Genomic DNA, 7,229 nt, shown 5'->3' with positions numbered 1-7,229 from the left:
CTGTACCCTTTGCTAACACTCATGTCCTGTTATTGCATCTCGCTAACTCAACCGTACTGCATGTCAGTAACTTGGCTTCTTCTCAGGATCCTGCCTGATGCCTCCTGCTGTTATCATTAGTCATACTTTGACTGTTACTATACACATGATTATTGGCACATATGTATACTATCATATATTAATATATACTTTCAACTTATTGCACCACAATAGCCATAATTATAATTATAATTTTATTACTTTCATTAATGTGTTATAAGCTACTGTCATTACCGTCTGTCATGTATCTCTCTCTGTCTCTGTCTCTCTTCATGTCTCATTTTGTCGTATGATCTTCAGAAACATCTTCTGATGCACTACCTTGGACACATCATCAGTGTTGTTTCGTGGAGTCACTGGGTGTTTCGGGTCTCACAACAGACACCCTCATCCAGGCGACCCGACCGAGGCTGATCAGACCTCGGCCTGTGTCCAAGTGGCATTCTACTGCCCCCACCGCTCTCCCCTCTTCAGCCAGAGCCATCTGGACGCTTTCTCTGCAGCCTCCGCGTTGTTGTTCATGGCTCTTTTTCGGTTGGCACCTGTTATGCCCAGTGTGCCGTAGGCCTTACTCAGGGAGTGGCTGGCGAATCCCCGACTGCCCACCTCCACTGGCATGCATCTGGTCCTCCAGCCGTTCCTCCGACAATCCTCCACCAGCTCCTGGTACTTCTCCCTCTTCCTCTCCTGTGCCTCCTCCATTCTATCCTCCCAGGGAACTGTTAGCTCCAGCAAGACCAGTTGTTTTGTAGCCCCAGAGACCAAGATGATGTCGGGTCTCAATTTGGACTGGGTGATGTGTGGTAGAATTTTCAGCTGCCTCTCCAGGTCAACTGTTATCACCCAGTCTCGGGCCATGGAGAGAAAACCAGCAGAGCAGTTCTTTGGTGTTCTCTCTGGCCTTTGTCCTTCCTTGACGAACTGGATGGCCTTGGCTGTAGCTCGGGTGCATCGACTGTCCTTGATCCCTTGCTGATTGTCTCAGCGATGGATTTTAGGACTTGATCGTGTCTCCATCGATAACGGCCCTCACTCAATGCCTTGGAGCAGCTGCTTAGGATGTGTTCCAGTGTCCCTATCTTGGAACACAGGGGGCATGCAGGTGTTTCTATTTTGCCCCAAGTGCACAGGTTAGATGGGCTTGGGAGGACATCATAGACCTTCTGGATTAAGAACTTGATTCTCTGGGGTTCCACTGCCAGATGTCCTTCCAGGTGACACGCCACTCCATCGCCTGCTCCCACTTCATCCAGGCACCTTGTTGCCTCATGGCCACTGTTCTGCTGGTTCGCTCTTCCTCAACTGAAGCTTGCACCTCCTCCTGCACCAGCCGCTGCCTCTCCCTCCCACTGGCAGACTCGTACCGCGTTGATGTTATGCTCCCAAATCCAGCTCTGCCTTGCGCCACTGTACCGAGGATGGTCTTGTGCTTCAGCCGAGTTTCAGCTTGCTGGACTGCCTCCGCTGCCCTCCACTTCCTCCCTGTCCTCACCACAATTCCTGCCCCGGACACTTTGGTGTCTCTGGATCCAGAGTACTGCAGGTGTTCCCGTGCCCGTGCCACGATGAACTCCTCCCTGACTGAGCTGAAAGGGAGCCTGAGCTTGTTGTGTTCCCATACAGCCCGATGTTACTTAGGCTGCATGGCAGACCCAGCCATCTGCGAAGATAGCTGCTCACTCTTTGCTCGAAACCTTCAACCACAGTCATGGGAACCTTGTAGATAAGCAGAGGCCAGAGAGAGGATTCTTGGGAGGATTCCATGCTGGTATATCCAGGCCTTGAATCTTCTGGGGAGCCCAGACTTGTCCACTGTTCTCAGCCAGCCCTCTAGGTCAGCACTGGTTGCCTTGATGGAGTCTCTGTCATTCAGGCTGCAGTTGAAGACCTTCCCAAGGCTCTTCACTGGCTTCTCAGTGACTGACGGGATCAGATGTTCTCCCAGCCTGAAGCGGAATTTGTCTGTGACCTTCCCCTTCTTTAAAACCAAGGACCTGGACTGTGCACACTTGAAGCTCATGCTGAGTGGACCTCTGTATTCTGTTTCAGCTCCCTTGGCCAGCATGTTCATTGCCAGTGCGAAGAGGGTCACTGATATGGTGCAACCAGTGATTATGCCCACTTCCAGCTGGTGCCAGTCAGATGTCAGCTGGCCAGATGAGACTCTCAAGCTGAACTTGCTGTAGTAGTCCAGGATGAGGTCTTTCATCTTCTGGGGTACGTGGTGTTTCTCCAGTGCGACCTCCACCAGTTTATGGGGTATGGAGCCATACGCGTTGGTGAGATCCAGCCACAATACAGCCAGGTCACCTCTGCCCTCTTTTGCCTCCCTGATGAGCTCCGCTACCACTCCTGTGTGTTCCAGGCAACTGGGGACTCCGGGTATTCCTCCCTTCTGCACAGACATGTCGATGTACTTATTGCTCAACAGGAAGTTGGAGAGTCTCTTGGCCACAATGCTGAAGAAGACTTTGCTNCCCCTTGGCTGTCACTTCCAGGATCTGATCCACATCTTCATCAAACTGCTTCCACTCTGTTCTCTTTAAGGACTGGGGCCACTGGATCCTTGGTTGGGCTGAAGGAGCACGGCTAGTTGTTACAGGAGCTTGCTGGCTTTGGGGGTCCTGTGGGTTGTTGAGAGATGATGCTTTTTGGGGGGGGGGGGGGACTTAGGGTGGCAGGTGAGCTGCTGGCAGCAGGCGTTGGTGACACTAGGAGGCTGTGGGCACTGTGGGTTGACTCCGGGCCTGGCTCCTCCTGCGTCTGACCAGAAGTAACTTCTGTGCGTCGTGTCATCGTTGCCTCTGTCAAGTATTTCATCCTGCCTTGATGTATCTTTAAGTCCCTCTCATTCTTGCAGGNGGGGGGGGACTTAGGGTGGCAGGTGAGCTGCTGGCAGCAGGCGTTGGTGACACTAGGAGGCTGTGGGCACTGTGGGTTGACTCCGGGCCTGGCTCCTCCTGCGTCTGACCAGAAGTAACTTCTGTGCGTCGTGTCATCGTTGCCTCTGTCAAGTATTTCATCCTGCCTTGATGTATCTTTAAGTCCCTCTCATTCTTGCAGGTCTTTCCGCAGATGCACTGTATTGTCGTCATCGTTATTCCGTTGTCCTGGGTCGTCATTCTTAGGTCCGTCCTGATGGGGTGCTCATCCTCCCCCCATCTCGGGCACCCCTGGGGGTATCTTTCCTTTGTGGGTTTTGTAGCTAGCTTTGGGTTCTTCCTCTCAGAAGAAGTGGTTTGGGCTGCCAACCCTCCCCACCCCGGGTTGCCGTCTCTCCGGCCGTCCTCTGTCTCTCCAGATGTCACCACACTTTTCGTGGTCGTCACCCAGTCTGTTCCTGGTTGTCACTGGTACTCCAGACTATTTCAGTCTTCAGAAACATCTTCTGATGCACTACCTTGGACACATCATCAGTGTTGTTTCCTGGAGTCACTGGGTGTTTCGGGTCTCACAACAGACACCCTCATCCAGGCGACCCGACCGAGGAATACTGTAAATTTATTATGTGGATCTCTTCTGTACGACATCTATTGCACGTCTGTCCGTCCTGGAAAAGGGATCCCTCCTCAGTTGCTCTTCCTGAGGTTTCTACCATTTTTTCCCCCGTTAAAGGTTTTTTTGGGGGAAGTTTTTCCTTGTCCTTGTAAATGCTGTAAAGCCCTCTGAGGCAAATTGTGATTTGTGATATTGGGCTTTATGAATAAAATTGAATTGAATTGAAATTGAACTTATCAACAGATGCACAGATGTGTGGGGGTCCATTACAGAAAAACAAAATCAAACACCAAAAATGTGCAAATAAACAGAAACATTGTTATATACATAGATATAAAATTCATATACATATACACATACAGTACAAATATGGTGTGGTCCTTTGAAGAAAATGCTTGAGTGAAAAGAAACGTCTTTAATTTGGTTTTAAAAGAACACGGAGCAGATCTGAGGTCAGCAGGTCAACTGTTCCATTCTTTAGGTGCATCAATACTGAATTATATCTCACCAGACATTGAAACTGCTGTAGGCACAGGCCTGTCTGTCTGTTTATTTGTCTTGTCTGTGGACACGTTTTTGTCAACATGATAGCATTGCAACTATGCAAGATGCAGTCATGAAACTTTACAGGTGTGTGGATAAGATCACAATGGAGGCAGACTTAGAAGACCAGTGTTGTGTGAGCAAGATCACCTTTAGTAAGGGGGTAGGAAGTAGGGAAGGGGTCACTGACCCTCAATTTTACACCCCTGGTCCACATTTGTTTTAAAGGAGAAATTTGTTATGTTTTAATTGTATATCTAATCAGTGTTGATGCAGTCACTGAAGTAATACATTCCTCAGTGCATGCTGTCATGACAGAGAAGCTGAATTTTTCTGAGTTTTCCTTCTTACACAGCTGTTACTGCAGTGCCTACATGTACCAGGATGGTTTGCAACCAAGTTCCTTATAAAAAAAACCCAAATACTCCCCAGACCTGTCCAGCATGGCTCTGTTTACAAAAAGAAAAGGCATCTGAAATAATGTAGACTGGAACACTGGAAAAAAAAAGAGTTTAATAAAAACCAGTGATATGAACAACAAGCATACCTTACTGTGTATTGCCTAGAAGCTGTATATAGCCATCACAGCCAAAAGCCATGGCTTTGTTGGCCAAAACACAGTGTTAGGTGTCAATAATACTGCTGACCTTGGTTTTTTTCTGCTTTTCTATGCAATCCTGGAGAAATTCTGCAGTGATTTTCCAACTGACCACAGTTAGTCCAACAACTGACTATTGCTGATTTATTAAAGCAATTTATTCAAGCTTGACAAAAACAAAATAAAACTCACTAAAACTGTCATACTTGATCAGTCCACTGTTCTAAAAATCACCAATCCTGGGTTGATAGAAATAAATCACAGAGTAAGATGCAAAATGCTCTTCATGCTGTATTTCCTCACTGTCTCTCAGCTGAGGGCAGATCAGCAGCTCTCAGTCATTCTTCCCATGCAGAAGCAAGATAAAATGACAAAAATGGCTATATACTCAGCCAATCATTGATATATTTATCCAGTAGTCCAGCTGTTGTCTCCAGCACACCTTAGTCCAAGTGAGGAGCAAAACATTCATGAATAGTTACACACATAGGCTTCCTCTGGTTTGTAGTTGGCATCTGCATCAGTTGGCATCAGCATCCAACAAAAGCTGCCCAAGCTGAAATTCAGTGGTGTTTCCTGTTTGCTCTCAGCAGCTCAGGTTCTGAATAGTCCCCGTGGGCGGTGCATTCTTGTTAGGCTCAGCTGCATTTTTCCAGATAGGTTGAATAAATACCCCACCTGAATATCTGAGTTGGTCAATACACTGTAACAATATCCTTGTCCACAATCCTGTGCAGTCATAATAAATGATGATGATAATAATAAAGATAATGATAATGATAATGATAATAATGAGTAAGTTCAATGTAGCTAAAAAGGGGAAAAAAGAGACAGTGAATAAAAACAAACAAAACAAACAAAGACACACACACACACACACACACACACCCACACCCACACCCACACCCACACCCACACACACACACAAACCTCTGATCAAAACCAAGTTATAAAAATGAGCTTTTTAAAAGAGTTTTTAAAGAGGACAAAGAGGTGGCTTATCTGATTCCCAGTGCAAGGTTGTTCCACAGTTGTGGAACCCTTACGGCAAATGCATTACTACCCTGTGTCTCAAGTCTTGCCATAGGGACAGATACCAACAGTTAGTCTGCAGATCTGAGAGAGTGAGCAGGGGTGTAAGGGGTAAGAAGGTCGTTAATGTATGAAAGGGCAAGGCCACTCAATGATTTTAAAACAAGTGATAACAATTTTAAAACCAATTCGAAACACCATAGTTAACCATTGCCATGAGGCAAGAATAGGGGAAATGTGTTCATATTTTCAAGTTCTTGTAAGAACCCTAGCTGCAGTATTTTGTACAAGTTGGAAGCGTTTGATTGATTTTTGGGGCTGCAAATAATGAGTTACAGTAATCAAGATAACTGTTGACAAAAAATTGTCTAAGTTTGGCAATACTCCTGATCTGATTTCTGATTTAGCTGATTTGGTCATGCTGCTAAAATGTTTAGAGAAAACCAAACCAAAGATCACTCCTAGAGTTCTGGCCTCATTGGGTGTACTACAAACCCTGGGAAACTACTTGCCGAGTCTCTGTGTGTTTTGGGTCCAAACATCACTTAAGTTTTGTCATTGTTTAGCATTAGGAAGTTACAAGCCACCTAGGACCTTAGGGCTGCAAGACTGTCTGTGAGAGAGGTAACTGCGAAGTGGATTTACTTATATATATATGTATATATATATATATGTGTGTGTGTGTGAAGGCTTAAGGCTCCCTTAAGGAATCAATCAATTAATCAATTTTATTTATAAAGCCCAATATCACAAATCACAGTTTGCCTCGTAGGGCTTTACAGCATACGACATCCCTCTGTCCTTAGGACCCTCACAGCTGATAAGGAAAAACTCCCCAAAAAAAACCCCTTAACGGGGGAAAAATACGGTAGAAACCTCAGGAAGAGCAACTGAGGAGGGATCCCTCTTCCAGGACAGACAGACGTACAATAAATGTCGTACAGAACAGATCAACATGATAAATTAACAGTAATCCGTATGACACAATGAGACAGAGAGAGACATAGAGAGAGAGACAGAGAGAGATACAGGACAGACGGTAATGACAGTAGCTTACAACAACATGAAAGGAATAATATTATAATTCTGGCTGTTGTGGTACAATATGTTGAAAGTATATATTAATATCTGATAGTGTACATATGTGACAATAATCATATGTGTATAATAACAGTAGAAGTATGACTAATGATAACAGCAGCAGAAGGAGGCATCTGGCAGGACCACGGCAGTAGCACAACCTCACACATCACACCATCCGGGCACCGCTGCAATATAAGTTAACCTGAGACCTGAGAGAGTGTGGAGCACAAAGGCTCTGGATGGTGGAACACCACAGGTGATATTAGAATGGACCCTTAAGGAACACCACGAGTGATATTAGCTATTTGGTGAACATGCAGCTAGTTTGAAATGTGACAGTGAGGAAGTTTTGTTTTTAGGTGCATATAGAGTATGCCCAATGGACACCCAGAGGTGGAGCCTTAAAATACAAGCCTTAATAACTTGTAGCTCTTCC

At 45.9% G+C, this 7,229-nt stretch overlaps 1 pseudogene; it reads right to left on the bottom strand.

Annotated features, from left to right (window-relative positions):
- Nucleotides 1-392: 392 nt before the first annotated feature.
- Nucleotides 393-3,134, bottom strand: LOC126388600 (uncharacterized; annotated as a pseudogene).
- Between the last annotated feature and the right edge of the window lie 4,095 nt (nucleotides 3,135-7,229).

Source organism: Epinephelus moara, chromosome 4, assembly GCF_006386435.1.
Source record: "Epinephelus moara isolate mb chromosome 4, YSFRI_EMoa_1.0, whole genome shotgun sequence".
NCBI lineage: Eukaryota > Metazoa > Chordata > Actinopteri > Perciformes > Serranidae > Epinephelus > Epinephelus moara.
The sequence above is the reverse complement of the archived record's forward strand: the minus strand, read 5'-3'. Positions and strand labels throughout refer to the sequence as shown.